At 40.1% G+C, this 27,382-nt stretch overlaps 1 long non-coding RNA gene across 1 annotated transcript in view; it reads left to right on the top strand.

Moving 5' to 3' along the window:
• Positions 1 to 22,218, top strand: part of LOC106015750 (uncharacterized) — a 28,619-nt gene extending 6,401 nt beyond the window's left edge. The window contains exons 3-4 of the long non-coding RNA XR_005265804.2: positions 16,780 to 16,987; positions 19,779 to 22,218. This is a non-coding gene — a long non-coding RNA (uncharacterized lncRNA). The remainder of the gene's footprint in view (positions 1 to 16,779; positions 16,988 to 19,778) is intronic.
• Positions 22,219 to 27,382: the final 5,164 nt, after the last annotated feature.

The raw sequence follows: 27,382 nt of genomic DNA, 5'->3' as shown, positions 1-27,382 counted from the left end.
CCTTGAAGTTTGTCACTCTACACCAACTTTTTATTAGTGAGGAGTAGTGATGTACTATGATAGCTTGTGCATTGGAACCTTAATTATGCTTTCAGTGTATAATTGATTGGCCATTGTAGGAAAAGCCATACACTCTTAACTTGATGAAGATGACTTGTAATCACTTTTTCCTTCAGGGGAAAATACAACAGCTTTGGGTTAGTATTTGAGCCTCTACTTTTGAGGAAAATGGATGATATTTTAGATCAGACTATTAGTAATTTAGTCATACTGTATTGTTACAAACCAGAATTCCAGAGAGCTGTGGGAGGAAACTGCCATTTCCTATCCCATAATAATGCATTATTACTTTAAAAATACTTCAAATGCATCCTGAGGTATAGAAAACTATCCTGTCTTGAATACAGATACGTACAGAATACATGCAATAAAACAGGAAATGTGTTTTTTGAAAAGCATGTTTCATATACCTTTGTTCCAGTGATGAAACTGGATTTTCTGCTTTTTGCATCAATTTTAATTGTGCTGATCAATGCAGACTGGAATGCATGTGGAAGCCTGTTAGGCTCTAGGGAGGTAAAGAAAAGTACTTTACATTTTCTTTATATGCCTGTGGTATTCTAAAGCATAGTAATAAGAAAGCAACTATACCTATGTTATAGATCTTGTATTCTGCAGCAATAAATCAGGGTTCTGTGGTGTTCATTACACTTTAAATCTCGTGTGGTGGAGGAGCAGATTAAATAATATGCATGAAAGCAGGCCAGTCACTGTCACTTCAGAGAAAATAATCCCTTGATGACTCAAGAAGGACCCAGGCTCTTTAACACCTATGGGCAGGTGGTGTGTTGTGGGGGGATTAAACTTCTTGAATGAGTCAACTGCTCAGGATTAACTTTTAAATTCTGTGAAAATTACATCTAGGAGAAATGCGATGCAGAGCTTTTACTTATTTATTTCTGGCAAAGCCATTTATTCCCATGTGGACATATAATTACAGGCAAGATCCAGGTATAATTCCTGGAAGACTGAAATAAGACCAACAGCAGGAAAACTGCCTCATGTGCAAACTCTTCCTCTGCCCTTAGGAAGTGGCACTGAGGTCACATGCTTGAAGATTTTTTCATCAAAATTTTTATGATTATGTTCATCATAGGATTAAGAGAACATGTTAAAGTATATTTGAATGCAAAAATGATCAAGTCTTTCTTTGAATATCTGTACGCATAGTGAGAGCATCATTTTTCAGAGGCAGACTTGGAGAAGGAGCAAACCTCTGTGATCACAGCTGCACAATTTATCCCAGCAGAGACTGTGCTTTTGCGAGGAGATCTGTCATATCCCAGCCCTGTTTAAATTGGCAGCACTGCTTGCGACAAGGTCCCCCAGCCTTTCTGGAGGGGCAAAACTGCTCCAGTGGCTGGGTCTCCAAACACTCCCTGCTGCAAGGTTGTCAGTCTGCTGCTACTCTTCTACACACTGCTCGTGCTGATTAGTTTTGATGGAAGAATTGCTTTGGAAATAGTATCATACATCAGTGTGCTCAAAGTGAGTCTTTCATTCCCTCACGGACATGATTATCTCCATTTTCCCTTTGGCACTGTTTTTCAGAGAGGAGTGAGGTGGCTTGCTTGGGAGGGGGAGGCTGAATGCACAGCCCTCGCTTGCTAGCCAGTGCCTCTGGATCTGCTTCTGTTCACCCTGTTGTGCCAACCCAAAGAGGTCAACAATATCAAGGAGTATTGCAGATTGCATTAACAGTACTCCAGGTTGCAGCTTTTGAAATATCTTGTGACTGATGAATGACTAAAACCATTAGCATTTCCTACTAATGATTTCCAATTGGTTTCTCTAATAAAGAAAGCCACAAAAGGGAAATGGAAACAAAGCCGAACATGCAGTCTGTGCTAGGTAAAGCTCCTCAGCTGGAAAGATGGTAGTCTTAATAATTGGATTTTTTGTAAAAGCGCAGAAGAAAAAATAACAAAGGAGCCCAACTACTAATTGGCTTTATATCGCTGTTATGAATGTAGCACTGAAGAGACAAAATCCTTCCAGACAGCCCCAAGGCAGGCTTCAGGGATGTGGTTATGGCCACTTTGTGTCTGCTGCTTCAGCCCCTGGGCTGGCAGGGCAGCTGTTAGCTTTCTGCACCCACGAAAGAGCCTTTCCCAGCTAATTGTTTTGCATAAACACAAAGGAGCTTTCCCTCAAATCTCCCCTCAAAGGCAGCCTTTGAAGAGCTGGCAAGAAGCCTACATCTCCAATGAGCAGGGCTCTTTGTGGGACCCCTTCTCTGCTCTGCTGCGCTTTTGCTTTTGTGGCCCTACAACCTTGCTTGTGGGTAAATTCAGCAAGGTAGCTCAGCTATGACTTTGTGTGTGTGTGTAACTCTGCCATCTTCAGTGAAACAGCTTGACCATAGGTAGGTCAGTGTGTGACAGTTAACATCCAGGATTTGGTCCATCTTACAACCTCTTCCCCAGGTTGCACACATCTGGGTGGACCTGCACTCTCTGCCCTGCTGTGCCAGTTTCTAGGTGCACAAATACCTGTGAATATATTTCTGTCCAAAAAGCTGTTATTCCAAAGGCTAGTTTATATTTGTGCTATACAAGTTCACAAACCAAGCCTTCTGTTTATATCTTGAGCATATTTATGTACAATAAAACCACATCCAATTCCTTTCTTCTTACACACTCATAACAGAAAACTCAATTAGGAGTTAATCTGCCCAGTGCAATGCCTGCTTTCCAAGATAGCAAACATCAAATTATTTTTAGGTGACTGCAGTGCTCTCTTGACCTTGCGGTTTTCCACCAGAGAAGCCTCTGGCTCATCTGCAGCACCCTACGGGTTTCTCTGTGCTCTGCACTGCTGTTCATCCTCACTGAGCACTCTTTCCAAGAAATGTTACTTGCCTGCACCTCTTCCCAGCTGCTGAGGTTTCTTCTGCCACATGCAAGTAGCAATCCATCTCCACTAGCTGCTGTGGTATCTTCACTGCTCTTGTGTGCTCCTGCTCCTCTGAGCCTGTTTAGCAAGGTATTTAATTCTGCCTCATGTCAAAATCTGGTTTCTGGACAGTCACTTGAACCCCATACTAAGGGAGACTGTGATATTTGTCTTAGGAACAGGAAGGGGTTGGCCAAAATGCTTAAGCAGGGTCACCTAGAGCAGGTTGCCTAGGACCATGTCCAGATGGGTTTTGAAGCACTTGGGTGCTCTGCAGCTTGTACAGCACTTGTTTCGGGGAGAACAGTGCTTGAACAATTACAGAAACATCATTTACATCTGTGTAATGGGTTTACTTATCAGAGTTTATCACTTGGGCATGTGGTGGGAGGTTGTTTTAAAACCACAGGCTGTGTTCCTTTACAACAACAAAACCATTCCCAAACTGCAAGTGTGTAGCATAAATAGAGACAGAAACACCAGGCAGGTGCAGGTGAAGCAGCCCCAACTGCAGCTGCAGGGCTCCCAATAGCCGCACTGTCCCCAAGGCTCTGGCTTGTGGGGACTTCTGGGGACCACAGCACCCATCCCTCACGTCAGAGACAAGTCCCAGGTTCCCAGGCCAGCACCTTTGCTGGGGAAAGGCCACTGGCTTCTCATGTTACCTTATTTGTGATTGCATCTTGGGGCTGTGAGTTTGGGGGGGGGAGAAGCTGGGCTAGACGTATCCAGTTAATCTGATAAAATGTCAAAATACTTCTGTGTATGAGATAACCATCTGCAGGTTTCCTATTAGTGCTTTGTGAGAAGAATGGCAGCCTTGTTCAGAGGAAATGCCTGGATAAAACAGTACTTTTTGAGGCAGGTAATCTTTGGGAAGATATTCTGTTAGACCAGCCCCATATTATAAATAATCTGCAGCTCCTACTGCAGAACACCCACAAATAAATACTTGCCTACCGGTAGCATGAAAATTAATGGAACAGCCACCTCTTGTATGTAAAAAATGATGTAGACTTCTTGCCTCTAGTACAGCTATGTACTCTTTCACCAAGTGACTCTATGAAATGACATACTCAGAAACTGTGTCTTGGGAAGCTGTTTTAGGTAGGGCAGAAAAAGATGATGGATGGTTGGCCGCCGCCTTCTTAGGTTTGCCAAGTGCCTCCATTCTTACAGTTTTAATTTGTTCTAAAAATGTTAAACCTAAATGCTGAGCTGAAATTTTCCATGCTGGATGTCAGCTTTCTGGTGCTCTTATTTACAATTTCTTCCAGTAGAAACTGTTCAGTAATTTTAAGCAAGAGAAAATACTTTTACTGTTTTTAATAATTAAATAATTTTGTGGATGCTCTTAAAGACTAGGTTCCCATTTTGATCCAATAAAAATGTATTTATGGAATGGATGATATCTGTATCACAGGAGTTTCCTGATATGGTAAACTTTTTTGACATGACAACATCAATAGTATTATGCTATTTTTCATGTAGCATCATTTATAACAGTGCAATAAATAGTATTACTTCATTTCCATTCAAGCTGTTTCTCTTCTCTCATTTCAGTCCCTTATGAACAAAGAGTTACAGGGTAGTATGACATATAAGAACTGTAAATTGCAAATAAGTCCTTTTTGCCTTGCTGTAAGGTGATGATTTAAATGTGACTTTCTGCATTTCAACCTCATACTCAAGTTTCATCCCACTTCTTCCCTTTGCAAGTTGTTAACAGTACAACAGTAAGGATAAAATAATTAAAAAAAAAAAAGTTTCCAAAAGATGTTACTATTTTGCTTCAGGAGTTCCATATACATCACAAACTGCCTTGCAGGCATTTCTGAATTGCCTGTTGTAGGTTTTTCTGCACCTCTATCTCCCATCAGAGGCAGGGCATAATTGAGCAGAACCAGGAGGACGATTGCATTAGCTTTATTTTGAGGTTCATTTTGAGCTGGAATTGGGAATGGAAGACAATCCTCATGTTACTGAGAAACGAGGGAGAGTCAGTTTATAAAACTCTGAATTTAAACTCTTTAAACTCCAGTCTCTTTTTTTTTTTCCCCACTACCTCCTGTTTTTTTTTATGAACAGTCATGTAAGATGATAACATCTAGCACAACATAATGATTCCAGAAGGAAGATATTTCAGTGTCAAATGTATCACTTGGAGGGGAAAAGCACACCTCAGCGAAGATTTTCAAATTAAAACCAACCTTTCCTCTGGATGCTTGAGGAGCAGTGCCTCAATTCTTCACGTGGGAGAACAGAGTCTGTGTAGTGTTTTGGAGGTACTTACTAACAACGTATTATAAGCCTGAATTCCATACAATGCTCACCTGTGTTATTAAAGAAAGATGTCTGAGACTAGAGCAGCAAATGAAGGCTCTTATATATCATGTGCACTAGAAGGTTTCAGATAGTCTGGCTTAGATGCAGCTTATTCTTTTTCTTTATAAAGAGAGCTTCCAGTTTATGGCTGAGGAGATTTAAAAAAAAAAATAAAAAAATTTTACATCTTACCCATGTTGTTTTGTATTCTCTGCTTCCTTTTCATTACCACAGTCACCTAATTACTCCCTGTCCATGTGTGTTTCCTCTTCACCCTTCCACAATCTCCCTGCTGCATCCTTTCTGGGTTTCCCCCTCCATTTGTTTTTTTGCTTCAGCCCCACTCCTGGGCCTACCGATCTCAACGTCCTTGTCCTAATTTCTTTTCCAGACTGAACTCATTTCCTTTCTTGGCCATATTTCTCCTGACCCATTCCAAGCTTCCTTTACACCTGCCCAGAGCTGTTTTCCTGCCAAACCCAAAATACAGTAATTGTGCTATGAAAGTCTTTTAACAAGGCCAAATACTGAAAGATGAAGAAAATGACAGTGGTGTTTGCTGCATTGCTCTTCATTTACACGGCTTCTGGTGATCAAAGTGTGGGTGCCAGTGAAGAGTGTACCAGATGTTGGGTGCCATGTATCTCAAAAAACATGTATCTGAAGATAAAATGACAGATGTATTATTTCAGTAAATTCACGTAGCTCAGTTGCAATAATAAAATGATATTTGATACCAGATGTGGATTTGATCCCTAGAGGAGGAAGATACTGGGGATTATGAAATAAAGCACACTGTTTCTTGCTGGTTTGTTTGTTTTCAGTGCACTAAACTTCCAGAACTTTGTTTTGCATTACAATGATATTACTGGCATGTCTGTGCTTTATCCCGCAGAAAAAAAAAAAAAAAAGAGAAGGAAAAATAAAAGCCAACATCCTAGTCTACACTGTTTTATTCTGAGCAAGAAATCCTCCATTTGCATTGCCCTTCTTATTTCTTGTCTCATACTTGGAACTCTAGTTTCTTTACTCATTTGACTGTAAAAGTCCCCTAAAGGTTGGTCAAGCACTGAGTGTTAACCTCTTTAAAATCTAGATTTTACCGGGACTTGTAAAGTTTCATTCCTCAGAGCCTCTCCTGCTTTAAAATTAGCTAGCACAGTGCTTCCTGTATTACCTCTGCATCATAGGAAACAAGTTACTGTCGGAAGTTACTTCATGGTATTCAAATTGAGAAAGGAGTCTGTGGTCAGAGATTAGCTTTTGTTTTAAATCTGGATGAACTAACAAAAAAAAAAAACACACAGGAGGAGGGCACATCCCCACATGCTATACTGTGTATGTCATCTAAAGAGTGGTGATGGCTGCAGATGCTAATGTATGTTGCAGCCATGGTGTCTCGGGCTGTAATCTTGCCACATCTTTAATGTAGCATTCAGGCCTGGTCTACATCTGGGAAATTTCCAGAGAAAACCTAAGTGTTATGAGTGACGGTGGTGATTTAAGAGGTGACACTTTCCTCTCTGTATTAATCTTAAGCCAATGTCCCAGCATGATGCTGAAGAAAATTATGTTTCTAGAGGTGTTATGCTTTGAAGGAGATGTAAAATGGTGATCTGCTTCTTGTGTCTTTATTTTGTCATTGTATGATGCCTCATGTGGCAGTTCTGTTCCTTCAGAGTCAGTTTAGAGGCAATTGTATTTCTGCAACAATACGTTTTGTGCTTGTGTTAGGTCTTTGAAGTGCATTAGAACAATGTTATTTTCTTGCGATATCTCATACTTAATGTGGGTTATGGCCACTGCCTCTTGGTGGTCTTCGATGAAATAGGGAGAAATGTCAGTAAGACTAACTTGCAGAAGACAACTAGTATGTATCTGAGAGCTCTTGCTAACCCTATGTTTCATCTAGCTGAAGTTTCAAACCTTAGCTCTTGTGTTATTTTGCCAAGGAATTTGTATGTGCATGCTATGACTCTGAATGCACGTAGGTACTTATATTTGCCAGTTGTATTTGGACTTGATGCACATTGCATTGTCTTACTGGAGCACTGTTCCAAACTGCACCTGATGGGTCTGTCTGGGAATGCATCCTAGCACACTGTGTTTATCTAGAGACAGATAATGAATAGTTGGGAAAAAACACAAACAGGCGCTTGCATAGGGAGTCTAATAATGGCTCCCTGTTGGTGGTATCTATAAGATGCAGATGTGGGAAACAGCAAGAGGTCCTAATTGATTGTGGTGGAGGGATACTGACAGTGTGAGGAATAAAGGTAGTTATGAACCAAATACTTCTTTCCCATCCAAAAGAACAATGTGTACTACTGGAAAATATGGGATGACAGAATCAGGTAAACACCAATTTCACCCTCATTTTTGTCTGTTCCATAAAATTTCACATGGTCATGTTTTCAGTATTCCCCCACTCCCCCAAATACATATTGGATTTGATAGAATATCTCCTGTTGGACTTCTCATTGTCCTGTGTATTCCCTCTACTACATCAACACCTCTCTGTGATGAAGATCAGCTGTACCATATCCCAGATGCTTATAGACTAGCCAAGATCTTGCTCAAAACTCATCTGTCTTCTTGGCACTTGAAGGTCGGGGATGTTTTTGAGATTGCTTTCTCTTCCTCTAGTCACAAATGACCAACTGTCTTCCAGCCTTGGAAGTCATCACTTCCTCTGGGCTAGAAGTCCAAAACCCTGTAGTGAAGAAAACCTTAAGGTATAAAACCACTGTGGACTGGGGGCTTTGTGTGCTTCGTATTTCAGAGACTTCATCCAGCATGAGGGTTTCACTGAGCTCTGGGCTATGAGCACAGAGCAAAGAAGGTCAGGATAAGGAGCACTTGCAGAGGCAGCTGCAAGACTTAAATAAAAGAGCAAGAAAAGTAGGGCTTCAGCAAAGATTAATCAATCAGCAGGCAGTAATCACAACTGTTATATATAAGCGCAGTCTGCATAAAATGGAGACACGGCAATTAAGTATGCAACTTCTGTGCTTTTTAATGTGGCTGAAGGAGAGGTTTTAAACAGTGCTGCTAAAAAAGAGAAGAGGAGAGAAAAGGAGAAGAAAGGAAAAGGAAAAAGATATGCCCTCCTGTTTTAACACATTTTCTTTCTGAAACTTCTTCTTCTTCCAAAAATGAGCTTTCCTCCATATGTCATAGCTATTCCTGAGGAAAGATGTATGATAAAAGCATGCACACAAAATGCTTTGGCTGAGATACACATTTGAAAATCGTGTAGTTTAGCGCCCTCAGCCACCATGCATAACTGAGATGGTATTTTGAGATGCATGTATGGCATCAGCTGCATCTTTGCCAGAAATCCAAGGTGCAAACAACATTTTACTATGTTGCCCCAAGAGCAGAAACCAAATGCTCATCTTGTTGCTTTGATGAACTCTTGACTCCATAGATGTGATGTGCTATGGTGCACCAACAGAGGACCACATTCTGTTGCACTTGCTGGTGAGGGTAAGAGTCCTACCTTTGCTTGGCATTTCCTTACTGTCCTTATTTCTTTTGCAATGAAATGAGGAAATATTGGGTAAAAAAAATCAGTCTATCAGACTACTACAATAGTAGATAGACATGGTTAGACACTGAAATAGACATAGAATGTGTTAGACTTAGGAGCTAAAAATATTAACATACCTTCTTTTTGTCTTGCCACTTTAATCACAAAAGCCTTTACAAAATTAATGTGTTATTTTGAGACCTGACCAGATCAAACAGCAATGTTAACAGTTAATATAAAACAAATTTTGATGTAAAAGGTTTTATTACTTCTGAGATAGCATGATATCTACATTTATATCAGAAAAAAAATAAAAAAAAGAAAAAGAAAATAATAATAAAAAAGAGCCCTACTTGGAAACACATCACTAAACCTGAGAGAAATCCTGATCACTTTTAAGGCAATTTCAGATATTCACATGTCAACCTCCATTATCCTGTTTCTTATGCTGTAGGAAATTCCACTTACATCATTGACTTCCTGCTGCTGTGGAAAATAGACATTGGTAATGGTTTAGAGTTAGAATTAGCCAGATCTCCAGTTCTCAACTGTGTCGGTTTAATTACCCAGAAATTATCAGTGCAGTCTTTTTCATTTTCCTCCTTTCTCTTTCCCTAGTTTCCACTCTGTTAAAAAAAAAAATCAAGTTTTTGCAAGCCAGAGTAAAAGAAGAATTTAAAGCTGTTGATGCTGCTCAGAGCAAGAATCTCCCTCAATTTAAAAGCCATAGCAGGCATAGGGAATTCCCAAACTGCTGGGAACATCATTGGTTTCTACAACTGAGGAGTACTGCAATGCTCATTTTCAGAGCTTAAAGGTGTAGTAGTAATGCTTGTGTTGTCTGAGCCCAAGAAAAGCAGCTGTTTCTCACAATTTAATCCAAAATACAGCCATGTATCTTAGATTAGGATAGCTGCTGCTGCAAATCACAGTGCCTGATAGGACCTGTCTGTCTTTCTGAATGTTTTCTGACAGTTTCCAGAGGTACCGTGTAGCTGATATGCTGGTGGGAAGTTTCTGCTGGTTAGTGAGTGATGTGGCAATGACCTTCAATGGACGATTTGGGGGAGATTTTTAATCCTTGTAAGACACATGGCTGACACACTCGTGTATCTGAAGCACATGGGATTCAAACGGGTGTTTTTAGGACTTGTGTTTCATCCCCTCTTCTCAGTCTCACTGTGCATGACAATGTGTATTTGCTGCTCATATCTGGCAAGCACAAGAAACAGAGTAAAAGAGATGATCCCTACATTACTGGTAGCAGCATGTGCTTTTTGATGTGTCACATATTTATAGTGTTATCAGGGATGTTATCTTAAGACCATACAGCATCAAGAGCAGCTGGTCAGTTTGACTTTGGAGAAGAGATTCAGAGCCTAAAATGGCAAACACCATCTTTGCTTGAGAGTAATTGCTTTGTGGTTTTTGCATTCACACCTCTATGTTATGGAGTGTGAATGCCATGGCTCCTTACCTTAGTGCTGGAATGACTATTTGTTGTCTTTCTTGTTGATCTTTATAACGAGCATTGCATTTCCTTTTTTTCCTCTATCCCCGCTCCCAAGTGAAGACACTTCCACACGGGGAGTTGTCATGCTCATCCATTCCCACTTTTCGGTTTCTTTTTCAGCTGACAGTGCTTGCCAGGAGCTCAATCCACAGAAAGAGCTTCCCAGTCTGGGCTGCATTCTTGTTTACTCAGATTATTTTGCTGAGAGAAATGCCCTGCCGTGATACTAAAGGAGAAGAAAAAGTGGGAGATTTGATTAATGAGCTGCCCGTTGATGTGGGGATGTGCAGGCAGATTAGTCACAGGAGCTAAACCTGCGTGCTGAGAGGGCTTCTCAAAGCGTGAGGATATTTGCATGTTTCATTCTCTAGACTGGAATCTCAATTCAGGCTCTTGGATGCAGCTCATTAGCAAAACTGGGAGGCTTTGCCATTTGTCAGATTACATGGTAGTAATTAGCCATTGGAGTGCGGTCCTATTTTTTGTCATTAAGTTTGTGTCAAAATTTCTCTGTTCATTATCTGTGGAAAACACTCACAAAACAATCAACATCCATTTTGCTGTAAGTACAGTTGTATGTCCTTGCTTTCTTCAAGACGTTCCTTTCTGATGTTCCCCCAGTTGTCCCTACTGTTGCCCTCTTATTTTCCTGCCATGCTTTGGAGAGACTGACTGAGGATGGCATTAAGTTTGAGAGTTTTATATCATCTCTGTGAGCATCCTTGAATGCTTACTAAGACTCATTTAATTCAAGTAAATGATACATAACTTTAATAATCTAGTAGCTGTGTTTATAGTCATACCCAGAGGCTTAGCATATACCTATACTTTGGTAATATGGGTGATGTAGCAAAGCAAGGCAAACACATGAAACCAGCTCTGGTTTAGCCCTACCAAGATACAAAAGTTTGTTAGTGGTAACAGATAACTCTTTGGGACCTGACGTACCCTGCCCTGTTGATGCTGACCTACAGAAGATGCAGAAGGTGAATGGTGGAGACAGCACATCGATCCAAACCACTCTCCTTGTTTGATCCCAGGGGAAAAAAAAGCCATTTTGCAAGTCAAGGATGATGCACTGCATTTTTTCCTATACCCTTTGATTCTCTAGGGAAGAGAATTTAACACGTTAAATGCAGCTTTTCAAACTGTTCTTGAAAAACAAAGGAGGAAGTGGGGTCGTTAGATGTGGTGATTGCAGACAAACACTTAAGGATGTGTCTCCTTCCAGTGAAGCCCTTTTCACATCCTCGGACATCATACAGGTATTGCAAGCATTCAAGACTCCAAAAGACAACAAAACCCATCCCACTTCCAAACTTTATTCTTCTCACTCCCCTGTCATCAGCTGGAAATAGGCAGATCCCTAGCTTTGAAGTCTAGGCAGTGAAAAAATATCCCTCTCTGCAAATACAGGCAGGGACAGATTGTCATAGCAATAGACAGACACTCACTCCCACACCAGATAAATTCATCCTGTGAAGGATTGCTTTAGTGCTGGATAGCAAGAATTTCACCAGGAAATAGACATAGTGATGAACAAGGCAGAAATGCGCTGAGGGAAAGCCTAATTGATCTAAAGTATATTTTTACTGCCAAATCAGAAGTGAGCTAACAAAACAAAAACAAAGCAACAACAACAAAAACCTCATGCGGAACTGGGTATTAGTTTTTCTTGTCCTGGAGTCCCAGAGGTGTCCTGTGCATGGATGGCTGGGTGCCGGCAGCCAGGGGCAGGGCACACACCCTGAGGATTCACTGGTGAATCTCACCTCCCCTTTGTTTTTTCATGATCATATGCCACTGCTAGGCAGTACCTAGAGAAAAGTGCACATAGAGACTCACAAAATTGTAACTGTTGAATTTTTGACAGCCCCACTACAAGAAGGTTTATGGTTTCTTTCAAGGTTTCTCAAGAAACATGGTGTGTACACATTCATAAAGGAAGAGCAGAGAGGTCTCTGATGCCTTGCCCTCGCTCCTGTTCTTTGTCCTCACCCTTTCAAGGCACCTGCTCAGTCCGGAAGTGGTCCTCAAATACTCATATACAAAAGCCACCAAGGGAAAGACTTGGAGGTGTTCCTGTCTAAGTCCCCACAAAATGTAGGGACTTCTTTTACACTGTCATTCTGCATTGAGCCTGTAACAAGTGTGCAAGCATAGCCGAGGCCAAAGAGCAGCCCAGCAATCTCATGGAGTTTTGTCTCTTTACTTACAGCATCCAATTTTCCATTTTCATCCTAAAAGCAAGTGAGAAAGGCAGGTATAGGGAATTTTTACTTTCAAGCAAATATATCACCTCTTTATAAAATCAAACCAAATTTTTAATAGATCTCATCCCCTTCATTTAAACAACAGACAGCTACCAGGGACAGCATTACTGCTGTCAGTAATTGTAAAAAAGCTTCCACAGTATAACACAAATTGGCTCCCAAGAGTCACAGGAACTAAACATAATGGTCCATCAACTCTAATTTTCCTAAAAAGTGGTGGGTATGAAATGCATTAGAAGAGGGAGTTAAAAATTCTACATCGCAGCTATTTGCTTGACCTGCCCTCCCAATGGGCATTTTCTTCCTAGTTTTATGCTCTGAAATACAACAGTTCCCTTCCCTTCCTGTTAGTCTCTTGGGTAGGGAGGGATGCCTGTTTTTGAAAAGTTCTGATCATTCTTTCAATAAAAATAAATGTTACTTTATTTTTTTTTTTTCAAGTCATGCTAATCTTCTTGAAATATCTTGGGGTAGTGAGTTCCACCAGTCACTGTGTGAATATTTATCTCCTCTGAAACATGGCAAACACAAACCACACACCCACTGAACACCCCTACCAATCATTTTTGAGTTTCTAAGAACAGGCAAGCCTAGCTTACTTCCTTAATTTCCTTCTTTATTCTGCTCGGTTGTGTGTTTTCTTTCAGTCATCTCTAAAGTACAGAGGCTAATCTTCTCTGTCACTCGGGGCAGCTGTCCCTACCCATGCACACCCATGTGAGGGCCATCTGTGGGCTGGCCTGAAGCCACTTGTCCTGCTGGAAGATACGTTCCCATCTCCTTGAACATACAGCAACTGCTTTAAAATAAGAGCCTTCCATTTGCTTGCTTCAAAGGAGCAATTTCTTGGCTGCCTCGTTTCTAACCCTGTTGCCAGCCTGACATTTGAAAAGGGATGAATCACTTCACTTTAATTGTGGCTTTTTGTGGTGAGTAGCAGATAGGTTATTTTGTAAAATAGCGCAGAAGACCATAAAGCTTTAGAAAAAGTTTTCCTATTTATTGCAGAACACCTTGTTTTCCTGTTAGTGCAAAGACTAAAAGACACAAAGACACTCTTTCCCTATAATCAAGTTACAGCATCACAATATGGCTCTCTTTATAGGGGTCATTAGGTCTTTTATTTGGGGAAGAGAGTTCTTTCCATAGCTTTGGTGAATTAACTCTTTTGTCTGTAACAGAAGGTTCTTCCCTCAAGCAAGCTTTATTTAGGCTCTACAAAGCAATCTCAACTGCCTGGAACTTGCATATTTATTTTGCTCCCTTTGTTAGCAAAAAAAACTTATTTTTCTGAGCAAAACACTACACAAACTACATGCTAGCTCAAGTGTCTTTTATTTTAGATACCAGTTTGTTGTTTGTATGCCATTTGCCCTTGGGAGAAGAAGAAAAAAACAAAAAAAAAACACTTGGAATAACTACTGCAATATTCAAAGAGTGTAAGACTGTACAGGAAGGCCATCAATGAAAACTCTCTGGTGTTCATTACCTAACCTAAATTCTGCAGGGCAAAAGGAATGTGTTTGGATTTCTATTCATCAAAGCATCAATTCAAAAAAAAAAAAAAAAAAAAAGCTTTTCAAGGTAAAAACTTGTCTTCATTCACTGGAGTGGAGTATTGTTTCTGATTTACTTCTTTCCTCAGCCTTAGCTTCCGTCTGAACACAGCAGCTGCTGGCAGCACTCTGCAACTGGACTTAATGGAAGTATGTACATGTATATGTTAGAAGAGCCCTTTGCTACAGCTTTCCATTTGGGGAAATATACAGCAGAAAGTTGCTGTTACCAGGCTCTTACCCGCTAGCTTTTCGTGTTTGAAGAACTCCTCTGTGAAAAGTATAATTGAATTGAAAAATGTTGAAGTTCTTCTGGGCAAAGATTTTTTAATGTCTGCCACAACTAAGACTATGAAAATAACAACTATCTACGCTTTTTGTCTTGGGGCTCATTCTCTGCTGAAACCATGTTTTCCCATGAAGCCAAATGAAGCAACTCCTTTCCAAAAAGAGGGGAAACAACAATATGATTAAGCCAACAGATGAGTTGTTTTGAAAGAGCTACAGTGACCTTGGACCAGGCAGCAGTCTCCAGTAGGGAAACAATTGAATCACCTTGCTAGCGCGTGACTCTATGACAATTAACAGATTTTAACATTGCCCCAGATGTTATCTACAAGGGGAATAATATCTCATTGTGTTATACCCGCAGGGTATAAAGCTAACTCATGCCATCAATGCATACTCATTGCACTGAGTAGGAAGAGATCCAGTTGTTAAATTCTTTGCCTGTGCTCTGCTGTTGCAGCATTGGTGAGCCCAGATGGTCTTGGAAGCAGAGACCAGGTGCTGGGAGGTGGGTGAGGGAAAGCAGTCACACAGCCGCTCCACTGGCCCCCACAGCTGACCATACAAAAGAGCAAGCCAAGCAGCACCAAGCAGGGAAATGTCCTGGTGTGGGTGCACATCAGCCAGTTTGCATTCTGGAAATTTGGGGGATGGAGAGGCATGCCAGCTCTTTGCCCATCCAGGCACTGAACCCTGCTCTCCATTGCACATTGTTCCCTTTACAGTAATAGACTCAGTCATATTTTTTAAAGAGGAAATGCAAGAATCATTTCTAGAGAATGCTGCTCTCCTGGTTCCCTCCTTTTTCCCCCCATCTAGCAGGAAATCCTGCTGCTGTCCTCCCCTGTGTTTTGTCCAACAGCCTTCGCCTGCACTAAACAATACCAAACACTCTTGCTGCTGCAAAAGGCCAGATTTGGATTGCAGATGGCAATCAAAAATCTACCAGCTCCTATTATATCCATTACATTATTCAGTAGGTAGTAAGAAGGCTAAATATGTTCAAAAGTAGAAAGGAAAAAAAGAAGAATGGAAATATAATCTGAAGAAACTACCTGGTTATTTAAGTATTACTTTTAAGCAATAGATTTTTAGGTTTTAAACAGACACTTCTAAGTATTTTCCACAAAGCCAGAGTAAGATGGTGGCATCTAAAAAAAAAAAAAAGCTGAAACTTTCAGCACTTCGGTCACAGAAATAAGTAAGGAAATCCCAGCAGATGATGGCATGCTGCCATACAAGGGGAACCCACTGACTACAGGGCACATGGTCTGGACAAGTAGCCTGAAGGTTGGAGGCCTTCTACCACCAGGCTGCGCAGGTGATGTTTGGAGGCCTTCTACCACCAGGCTGCGCAGGTGATGTGTGTGCAACCTCCACTGCTTATTTGGGTCACTCGGAGTCTACCTGGCTCTGCCTTTTTTGTATTTTTTTTTTTCAGACTTTAAAAAAAATGTACCTTTAGAAGTCATTTGCTGTTCTCTGTCCATATCAAAATAATTACGTGCATTAGAAGAACAAGGATAATTGGAATCTACAGACACCTCTCTTCTTGCTGCCAGTACTTGGCACAAGTGGAATCTGGCCTTTCTTTGTCTCTCTCTTGCTATTTTTTTCCATATACTTACCTAATGCACTAGAAAAAAAATGTAATATGAAATGTCAATAATACTTTGAAAAATTGAATAATAGTACAAATAATATGTTATTTGAAAATTATCTCTGAGACATCATGAAATTCCAAAATTTTTTCAACTGTATTAAAAGCATTGGCTGTTATTCAGTATTATGCTCAACCTTGTTACCACAAGCAGAAAAATGTTTTATCTTCCTTGAAGTCAATCTAATTCTCCTTGCACTTTATAAGGTCTCCTTCTTCCAGGAAATTAATCTTTGTTCCACTTGTGAGGAAATTGTCTCATTCCCAGATTATACTGAAAAAAATATCAGTGGCTTCAAGAGAATTTAGGGCTCATCTTGCTGCACTTTTCCCTTTTCCTTTCCCTTTCCTTTTTCCTTTCCCTTTCCTCCAATGGCTTCCCTTGTTTTCCATTTGTTTAATTTGTTCATTTGAGGTCTTATAGATATACTTTTTATGAATGTCAGGAGAGTATTTTGATTGTTTCTCTATCTTCAATTTCAAATACCTTCAATACAGATCTTACTATTTCATCTATTCTTCCCGATTGGTAAGATATTCGCATTTAAGCATCCTGTTCCATTTGGTTTATTTCCCACATACCTGAATTTGCTAAGTAGTGTGTGCAGCCTTGTCTTAATTAGCAGCTTCTGACCCAAACAGCTGTATAACTGAATTTATTATTTCTTATACTTCAGGGCTTATATTCCTGCCTTTGTGGTACAGTTGAGATGTGATTCTTCCTCCACAGCTGGGAAAAGAATGCTGTCAGGACAGTATTAGGAGGAGTAACAACAGGAACATGTAGAAATTCCAGCTGGAGCCGGGGCTCGTTGTAGGTGTTGTTCACTGTATCCACGGTGTCCTCCATGAAAAGATTTGCAGACAAACCAGATGAGGACACAGGTAAGAAGACATGATGTTATTCAGACTTTATTATCATCTCTGTGAGGAAGAAGATGCCGTTTCCAGGCTCCTAATTTTGTACCTAATCTTTTGATCATACTTCCTCCTGATAATGGGCTTTGCTAGCATAAATATTTATTATTATGTCATAAACTGAACAACCCAAAGAAAACAGAACAAATCCATAATGACAGCAGAAAACAAACAAGAAAGCCATGGCAACACAACTGAAAAAGTAGCGGGCTGCTCTTCAAAAGCCATTTCAAAACCAATATTGCCACGTTGTGCTCATTCAGTAACCTTTTAAAGAACAATCCTCTTATGCCAAACATTATTTTGGCAGGGAAACTTAGGGAATAAGTTAATAAATCTAGCAACATCTAAGAGCCTTTTGAAGAGTATTTGCTTCCATTCACGTCTCCTCCTTACTCCACTCTCAATTTGAAGTCCTGAGTTTTGTTTGTTTCACATAATAAATAACAGGGCTAATTGGTAACATGCTATTAGTCAGACCTCGATACTACATCAGGCTTATATGAGAGACTGATTCAAATGTCTGCTGGATGGAGAATGACCAGCTTGACTCCTGGAAGCCCACCAAAGCCCACATTTGTGTCCCCTCTGTGGTGCACATGCATCTGCTGGTGGAGGAGCCAGTGGGGTCAGGAGGGCACATGCTGCAGAAATAAAGCCATACACTGATCTCTCCTCCCCCTCTTCAACATGATAGCGACTGCAGTGGCTTTTCATCCATGAAGGCATACATGCATCATTTATTTATAGCATGTCTGTTATATCAAAATATGTCAAACACAAGCCACTGCATCCGGAGTCATCCAAGAAATTGAACTTCAGGGTGTAACCGAGCATGAAATAAGTCAGCCAGCACAGGCAAGCTGCACAAGTACCAGCACAGTGAAAAGGAGCCTTCCTCCTCTGACTTCTAGAGTAAAGTCCAGACCACTGTTTTTTCAGTTCATAAACCCGCTGATCCTGATGATGGTTAAAAATGCAACTACCGACACTAACATGCCCTGTTAGCCTTTATAAAGTACATAAGAATAGCTGTTTCTCCTAAGAATAACTGCTACAGCAAAACCAACTTTAAAGCTGTCTTTGGAATTAAAAAATATTTGGCTGAAGTTTATGCTGATGTCAGTGAAATATCTATGAGTGAGGACTGTTAGCAATAGATGATGGTGAGGCGATGTTTATTGGGGCAATAAATGGTTATAAAAATAGGGCTGTGGGTGGAGATTGCCAGACCTGAGCCTGGTGGGGAGGGACGATGGAGAGGAAGCGCATGCCTGACTCATCCAGGGTGTTATTTTAACACCAGCATCAACGACCAGCCCTGAGCTGGGCAGGATTGCTCCCACCTTGCTTCTGGTTTATGATCCTTGCTTTTTATGCCCTGCAGTTTCACACTGAAGTTGTTTGAAGACAGACATCATTTCAAGATTAGCAGATCCTCTTTCCAGTCTCAGCTCTTCTTGAACCTTGGTTAGAATACAGAAAAAAAATACATTCCACTTCTTAACCAAAAATCATCAATTCAAGCCGAAGGAAAATTAACAATTTTTCCTTCACAGCTTCTATCTTCTTACTCAATGAGACAGCTTTGCTGTTCCAGTCCATTGGGTTTATTGTATTTACTTGTTTCCTCAGATTCATTGATTCATTCATTATCACAAGTAACCTCATGTTTACCTCAGTGAACACAAAACAAGCTGTCAGAATACCTGGGGAAAATGAATACTCTGGAACTGCAGTGCTCCTGGTGAAATCTTTGCTGGGACTGTAGTTACTATTTTGTGGGGCAGGGAACTGGAAAAAGCAAGCCACTCGTATAAGTCTTTATTTACTTATCTGACACGTGAGTTTGTACCAAAACCAAAATGATGATAGTATTTAATGGTGGTGAACCAGTTCTTTAGCTGATGTAAATAGTCATAGATTCTGACTTTTGCATAGCTTCCTTAGCAGCTAACGTACATGTCAAAGTCAAATGGTGTGGTAGACCACCTGTGAGCTCATACTCTTGTGCTGACTTAAATTCATCTGTACTATATTTGACCTTAGTTGAAACACCAAAAGAAGAAGGAAATTCACCACCACCAGGTCAAAACTTCTTGCTCTGCAACATATCCTATCACTATTCAATTTTCTATGCTATTCACCTTCATTCATCAAGTTTACTCTCTCTCTTTTTTTTTTTTTTTCTTCTTCTTTATGAAAATGTAGATGAAAATATTTCTCTCAGGCTGAGGACAGCTGGTTTTCCTTTTCTGGGGGAACTGCAGGATTTGTTGACCTGAATTATGATGGAATATCTGTAGCTACAAAGAATAAAATTTCTAATAATCGCTTCTTTTTTATATTGTCTTCTGCAGCATGAATACAAGATCCATAGCTTCTATTACAGTAACAGATATGTTGAAAGACAAACAAATAGCCCTAGTCTGGAAATAATATATATACTAGCAACTCCACAAAATGTTACGCTTACTGCATACAAATACTTGATATTTTGTCTATGATTTGCAAAACAAAACAGTTGTGTTAAAAGAAGAAGAGTATTTATTCAGATACTTGTGTATTTTTTTAAAAAAGTGCCTTCAGTATTCAAAGCCATGCACATCTAAAAACAAAGAAGAAAAGTAAACTAGAAAGAAGCTGTCCAATGGCTTCCCAGACTTCATTTTTAGAATCTAGATGACAAATAATTTATTGTCTGACTGGATTATGCAGATGTTGAAAATACCGTGAGTTTTTTTTTTTGGTTCCACAGAGTCCTGCGAGGCTGCTTGGGTTCGCCTCCACAGTACTGGGATTTGGCCAGCCTGGCTTTCTTGGCCTCTTTGATGTTCATATGCTCTGCTGGGCTTCCTGGGATTTGCTCCTTCCTGATTAGAACAACTAAGTACTTTCCCAAGCCCATCAATTCCTGGCACTACTCTGCGCCGTGAGTCACAGGAGGCTAATTGAATCAGTGGTGTTCAATTCCCTCCATCCCAGGACCTGCCCCCAGCCCCAGCAGCCAGCACTGACATCAGGGAATTGTGGCTGAAAGCTGCTGATGGACCGGATATGTAAAGGGGGGAAAAAAAACACCACCACCAAAGGATGTTGTGTAAGGAGTGAAACAGTGACAGGTAGGGGACATCTGAGCAAAAGGTTACTGCAGAGGATGGATTAATGCACATTCTTAGAGATGTTCTTTGGAATGCTTTTTTTTTTTTTTCAGGCTAAGGTAGATTTCACATCTCCCTGTTCATATTTCTAGATATTCTTTGCTAGCTATGCCTGAGCTTGCTGTATCTCCTGCACCTTGTCCTGTCTCCCCTTGATTTCAACTAGACAGAAGGTTCAACCATGCCCCTCAGCAGTGACTGCTAGCTAACACTCCCAAGAGAGAGGAGCCCTGGCACTGTGCTGGCCACTTTTTCCAGTTCCTGTGGTAGTCGATACACTTCTCAAAGGAGAATAGAAAGTTCCCTGGCCTGGAAACTAAACTGTACTGAGTCCTTGAGACAGGGATCAGACCACAAGTCTCCACCTGCCAGGCAGTGCAGCAACCACAGGGGCAGGAGGTCGTGTTCCTGCTTGCAGTCTCCTCTTTCAGAGGGGAAGTACATCTTGCAACACCTTTGATTGCAGTTTCTGAAGTTTACAGAGGAGCCAAAACATACAAATGTTATAAAACAACAACAGGAGCTGAACCTTAAGGTTTAGCTCAAGGTTTGCATGGGAGTCACGTGTCTGGAAGGCAAACAACTTCTGAAGCGTTATGCAGGGACGTAAACTTTTAGCACATCTCCTCTTTCTTCTAGAAGGCCTGATTGCAGTGTGCAGGTAGTGGCACAATTTCCTTTTACCAAAAAGTGCAGAGGAGGAAAAATATGCCAGCTGCGACTGTCTGAAGAAAAGCCCCATTGATTTACTTGCAAATGCAGCTGTCACTCGCTGGCTGTAGCCAGTAAAGCCAAGCAACAGGACGCGGTACTAAAACACTGCAGGGCAGTTGCACTTTTCTGTGCTTGCAAAGCACCTCGCCTTGCTACAGGCCCACAGGGATAAAACAGGACTGTAGGAAAAAGCACACCCCTGTGCCTTCCCTTATCCAGCCATGCTTGCTGGAGATGCAGGGGCTCCATCTGCTGCAGGGAAGGGGGCACCCCACTGCAGGCACAGCATGGGGAGCTGGGTGGTACAGTGGGATCTGACATGGAAAGAAGTGGAAAAAAGCACCACTGAGTGCAGGCTGTGCTTTAGTAAGCTTCTGCTGATGAGGGGTAAGGCTCAGGCTCCCAAAGGTGTGGCAAACAATGGGTGTCCCTACATGGCTGTGCTTTGGATGTGTTGTAGGTACTTCAGCTCGCCCGCCCCAGCTCAGCGATGGCCCGACAGAAAGCCCATGGAATAGCTGAATGAATATTGTGTTAAACTGCTGCTGTGCTGCCTTCTTGTATTTAACTTGGGATGGCACATGGGATTTTTATGTGTAATTCTGGGGGCTTCCAAGCCCACTGACTAAGCTTGGGGTGTGGAGTAACATGTACCAACGATAAAAGGGAATGTTTCCTGAGTGCTAGTTTTCAGTTCTGTACAAAACAAACACTTCTTTCTTTACTATTTCTCTAAACTCCATTTCTGAAGTTGATTTAGATCTCCCTCCTTTTTTGCTCCAGTTTCAGTCTGTTGGCCACATTCCTCACCAAGCCAGCCTAATGCCCACATGAGCCCCATTAAGCTGCATGTTTCTGTGTATGCAGAAGTACATGTTTTTCTGGGCTGAGTTTTGTTTGCCAAATCTGGGCCTGTTTTCACAGATAATGACCTCATTTTTTTTTGTCTCTTTCCCATTCTGTGTCCTTTTTCTCCGCTCATGGTCTTTTCAAAATGTAATGTGACCCTCATACATCATTTTTAACAGACTTATAAACCTAGTATAGTATGGTTGTATGTAAATTCATGCATTTAGAGGCAGTAAGAAAAAAAAAAAAATCAGTTCTCTCTCAGGAACTGAGGATACCTCTGTCATTCAGAGTCAAGGAGTTTTTATTTATTTATTTTCTATCTGAAGCTATTAGTTTCAACAGTGATATATTTAGGGTAAAAAATAGAAATGTCTTCTTTTCAAGATGTCATCATTCATGCCGGCATTTTTTGAAAGGCAAGATTCTGACATTCTCTCACTTTTCATTTGGAAGCATATTTGTATGTGGTGTTATAAAACACATTAAATCAAAATATAAAAAAGATTGATGAAATTAAACTTTTTTATCATTTTATTTCACAAAGTACATGGAAGTTCTAGTTTGTTCTTCTCACTAGTAATGAAAAATATTTTGGAGAAATGCACAAAGTATACTTTCAGAGTAGTACTCATCACAGTCGTATTGGTAGCCTTGTGTCTGCGTGCTGGGTAGAGAATTGTTGCTGATGAGGTCTTGGTAAACTGCCCTTGGCCACTGAATCAGCACACAGCTTTGCAGCAGTAGTCAGCAAGAGTTTAAATTTGGAAATTAATTTCATAAGAAGGACGTTAGTTTAGTTAAGGCCCCCCTGAGAAGGATGGGGAAGGGTTCCCCGCTGCTGGCAGCACTACAATGCTGTGCAATGGGGACGTTCAGGTCTAAGTGCCACAAAAGCACCCGTGGTACACATGGGGCTATGAGGTTTCAGTTGGTTATGCTATACTCCTGTCTATTGATACTCCCTGATAGCATCTGGGATTTCTGAGCACTACAGGGACCTTTGTAAATGAAGTCGCCTCAACAATGTTTGTCCTAGACTGAGTGCGCTGGGGCAGACAACTGATAAGGGACCTACAAGCTTGACATCAATACACAGTTGCTCTGCCATAACAATACAACAGCTACCTCAGCCTCTAGGTTACAACTTCTCAGAAATAAGGAATGCTCATTAATGTGGAAGATAATTGGAAGTGGTTTCCTAGAAAGGAAAGCCACTGCAGGCAGCTGCAATGTAGAGGGCGGGCGTTTACAATGGTGGCTTTGTTTAGAAGCCATTGACGTCTGCAAACAAAAATCTATTTAACTCCAAGAGAAAAATATTACAAATGCCTTGTCCTTCCGCTCTAAACTGAGTTGACAGAGATTCAGCAACACTACCTTCCTCTGTACATAAAACAGGTTTATGTTTCTAAAGACATTAATGTGAATGACATGGGTTTCTTTTTAGATTTTTTTCCCCTTCTCCAATAGATGTGTGCTAAAACATCTTGGCAAATATCAGAAGTCAGTCAGGGCCAGGGCAGTAGAAATATTTTTCAGCAATAGCTGTGTTGCAGAATGCCATTGTTTCTTTTCACTTGGAAATAATACTATTTAGGATTAAATGGAAATGTTTATTTGAAATCTCATTCTTATCATATACCTCTCAGATACTTAAAATTTTATAGGCGCAAAATGAAGGCGTTTATTTAAAGAACATCTACAAAGCACTGAATAAGAACTGACTGACATACAGACAAGCATCTGTAATATACAGACACAGATAGGTAATCCTTACTCAAGAGCTCTTCATTTTAAATCTAAAAACAGTCTGAAAAACCTGCAAGTTTTTCAACAAAAAAAATATCTCAGAGATATCATTTTTATTAATAATTATTCTTTCCAATGCAACAGCGGAGATCACAGCCATGTTCTTTTTGGGCCATATCCTGCACTTGCTGAATAGCTAGCGTAATTCTTCCTGTGGACTTTTACACCACTGACCTTTTCAATGACATAACTTAGGTAACATGCCACCTGTGAGCACACAGAGCAAGGTAGCCCCTTCACCATAAATTTCATTTCCTCCATCGTTCTTCCTGATTTAGGAGAGCAGTCTTCTTGTCTTATTTCTCACCTCCTGCCTATGGAGTTTCCATCAAAATCAAAATTTGCCTGTGATATTTGTATGAATGCTGCAAGAAATTCCTTGCTGAAAAATATCAAGGGAAACAAAATTTCTTCACATGCAGAGGAGCCCATTCGTTATTAGAGCTAGAGTTATAACATCAGTATATCTAACTACATGCACAGGGTGCACATTTATGTAGGTCTGCTTCATGTGCTTTTAGTTAAGGTGAGGTTGAATTTTCTTACCAAATGAAAAAAAAAAAAGTTTTAAATAGACCCAAGGATGTTCATAATAGTTCTGTTTTTCCCCCTTTTCTCTCTTCTTCCCTTTCTCTCACTCTCAAGAGTTCACTTCCTTTCTCCCTCCCTCTCTCTGTAATATGTATATATATCTTACATATATCACATATATATTATGAACAAAAATGAAAGGACAGAAATAAAAGAAAACTGCAGAATATTTCAAATTGCAAAGTAAAGAAAATTTAGTGCTGTTGTGGAACCAACATCATTTTTAGTTTTAAAATTATGATTATTTTTTTTAGGTAAACCCACATTTCCCTGTTGTCGAGAAATGATATAGATGGAAGAAAATTTTGATAGCCAATGTTTGTGTGTCAGTAATTCCAGCATGCTTAACACTTGATGAACAGAGAGGTAGAATTAAGGTGTATTTTGTTTTGTTTTTATGCCAGATCTATAAATAAGTATGAATATGAGAAGAAAATATGATATGTTTTGTCCCTGAGGATTTTTCAGTGACTGTTCTGAAATGAGAAACAAAACAAACAAATAAATAAAGACAGAAAACAAAAACAAACAAAACAAACAGGGAATAATTTTATTCCATCCTTTATTTTTAATGTAATTCCTGTGACAGAGAATAAATTATTTAAAGAAGAAGTTGGTATCTGAGATGGCAGTTTTCAGTTCTTGGTTGGAGAGTTTTGCTGTCTGTGCTGAGCAGGGGTGGCATTTTCCTCTGCAGTTTTTGGAGCATGTGCCATGTCACTGCGTTACAAAGCCAGCCTGAACAGTGAAATTTTATTTGGGGATGGTTAGATCTTTCCAGATGCCTGAAGAAAAAAAAAAAGTTATATTTTTGTATTCTTTTAGCTTCCTTTCTGTTAATTATGGAGTTTATGGACTGCTGTAGATAAACTACTCCTTTACGAAATAAAAATCAAACAGAGTGAAAAGTAGGTACTCTCCCCCATTGATTGCCCAGATGAATCCTTTGGAAGGGTCACTGTGTGGTGCCATCTCAGGTGGCAGGCTGGGGAAGGACAGTTTTCCCAGGCTCTCACCAGCTGAGAGGTGGGTATGGGGCTTACCCCACTGCTGAGCCTCACCTACCTGCCACCTCAAGCAAGACGTTTCTCTGTGAGACTACCCTGTAGACTTCAAAGAACAATCGAGTTATAAAAGCAATGACAGGAAAGTGACTCTGATGTCTTTCCACTGTTTTCAGTCCTTTGGTAAGTATCGCATTGTCAATAGGAGTCAAAAGCTCAAGAAGCTCATAGGTGATAACGTAGAAGATAAAATGTAAGACTGATTGATTCCTCAGTCTTCTTTCAACTCTCCCATGAAAACTTTAGATTTCATCTAATTTTTTTCTTCTCTGGCACTGTTGATGGGTACAAAAAGGAGTGATTATTGTGATGGTAAGGCTGCACTGGGAAACCCTGACAGCATGAGTTTCTCAGCCAATCTGGATATTAAAGCACCTCCTATCCCTGCTGTTTCAGACTCTTTTGCCCTAACAGCTGAGATGGTCATCTCCCCTGCCAGATTTATAACACACACCTCAGCTGACCATACATTATTGAAGAGCTTGCTGAATAAACACAAGCTACTGCAGTACAATAGACATCACAGAGCTGAAAGTGTTGTGACAGCAGCCAACTCCTTTCATTTCAATTTCTGCCCCCAGTCTGGATCCAAAGGAAATTGTAAATTTTGATAGGGTTAATCTAGTATCCAGGAGTATAACCATGCAGGATTTCCCATCTTTGTTAATGGCTTTTACCTATCTTCACTGGCCATAAATAAATATAATCTTGACAGTACAATATTCTTGCACTCTTAAATGAGAACAGATAATTTCTTAAATCATCTTTTAGTCACAAGAAAGGAGGTGAGGACGTCCAGCCCAGTAACTTGTATGGTATCTGTGGCAGAAAGAGAAGATAGGAGGAGTTCTTTAGGTAGCCCACTCTTTAGCTTCAAAGTGTGACTCGTTAGACTCAGTGACTGAGCATAATCACTGCATTTTGTTTGGCTTTTGAACAAACATCAACAAGGCTTTGGCAATGGAGAAATTGAAGTACTTTAGTGCCAGTAACAGAAAGAAGTTTCAGTATCAGAATCGCTTAAAGAAAATACACATATAAATATAGCTGGCTGTCCTATGGAACCATGAGGAGAAATAAGACAATAAATACAAATAAGCTTGTACCAGTCGCTGTCTGCAAGACTGATAAAAATGGCTGAATTATCATTATCTATCACTAATTCATTACAGACAGTGAGGGAAACATTGCAGAAGAAACATAGAAGAAGGTGTCTGTTGATATGAACAACTTAGGAATGAAGTCAACTCTAATTACAAGAGCTTGATCTCATCCAAAGATAAATATTTCTTTCAATCCCCCTACTCAGGAGGTGGAGCACTACACATGGCTTTCTGTACTCCGGGCTGCATCTCTTTTCTATGTATGACCTATGAGCTAAAGTACATCAAATTTTGTCTGGTATTTGCTTCAGAGTTAAGCATGATGCTTTTTTTTATGAACTGTCACAGAAATTTAATACTGACTAGTCTACTGGCTTATAGATACATTTTGGTAATTACAAGAACCTAGTGGACACATGCATAAGGTGAAATCCTAGGATTTTTTTTTCCATTAATTTAAATAAAGCCTTGATTCAGAAGAAAGAACATGAACATTTTATCTTCTTAGGCATTTCTCTACCTTTTGAAACCTTTCCTCTAACTTGTAGTATTTCACATATGTATAAATACAAAATTTTATGGTAAGCCCTTGGCTTGTTTAATCATATCTACATCTTTTAATTTTCATTAATTAGACTTATGGAAGTGCTTTGAAATTGATGAATTTGCCTAAGTTCAGTGCTGCTTCAAATTTTCTTCACTTAAGGAATGATGGTTTAGATGTTTCGTGTTTAAATCATATCTGGTATTCTGCTAGATTAAAAAAAATACTATACTCTCGTTCCTCTCTGCTCACAGTACAGACATTGATTTCATGTTATCCTTACAGCCTTTATTACCAAATATAATTTGTTTTTCAGATTCTGAAGCCAGATGCTATTATCTTGAAAAGCATTTGATGTACGTAAATGTAACAGCCAATTCTATAAAACACTTCATGGGTTCTTGTGTTCCAGGGCAGCATTGACAAGATTTTGCTAATTAAGAAAATTAGTTTTGCCCAAGGAGGGAGAAAAGGTCATCAATATTAATAATAGCATGATCTTCCTCTCATAATCTGAATCACAC

Source organism: Anas platyrhynchos, chromosome 4 (assembly GCF_047663525.1).
Source record: "Anas platyrhynchos isolate ZD024472 breed Pekin duck chromosome 4, IASCAAS_PekinDuck_T2T, whole genome shotgun sequence".
Lineage (NCBI taxonomy): Eukaryota > Metazoa > Chordata > Aves > Anseriformes > Anatidae > Anas > Anas platyrhynchos.
Note: the sequence above shows the minus strand (reverse complement) of the source record. Positions and strands in the feature narration are given on the sequence as shown.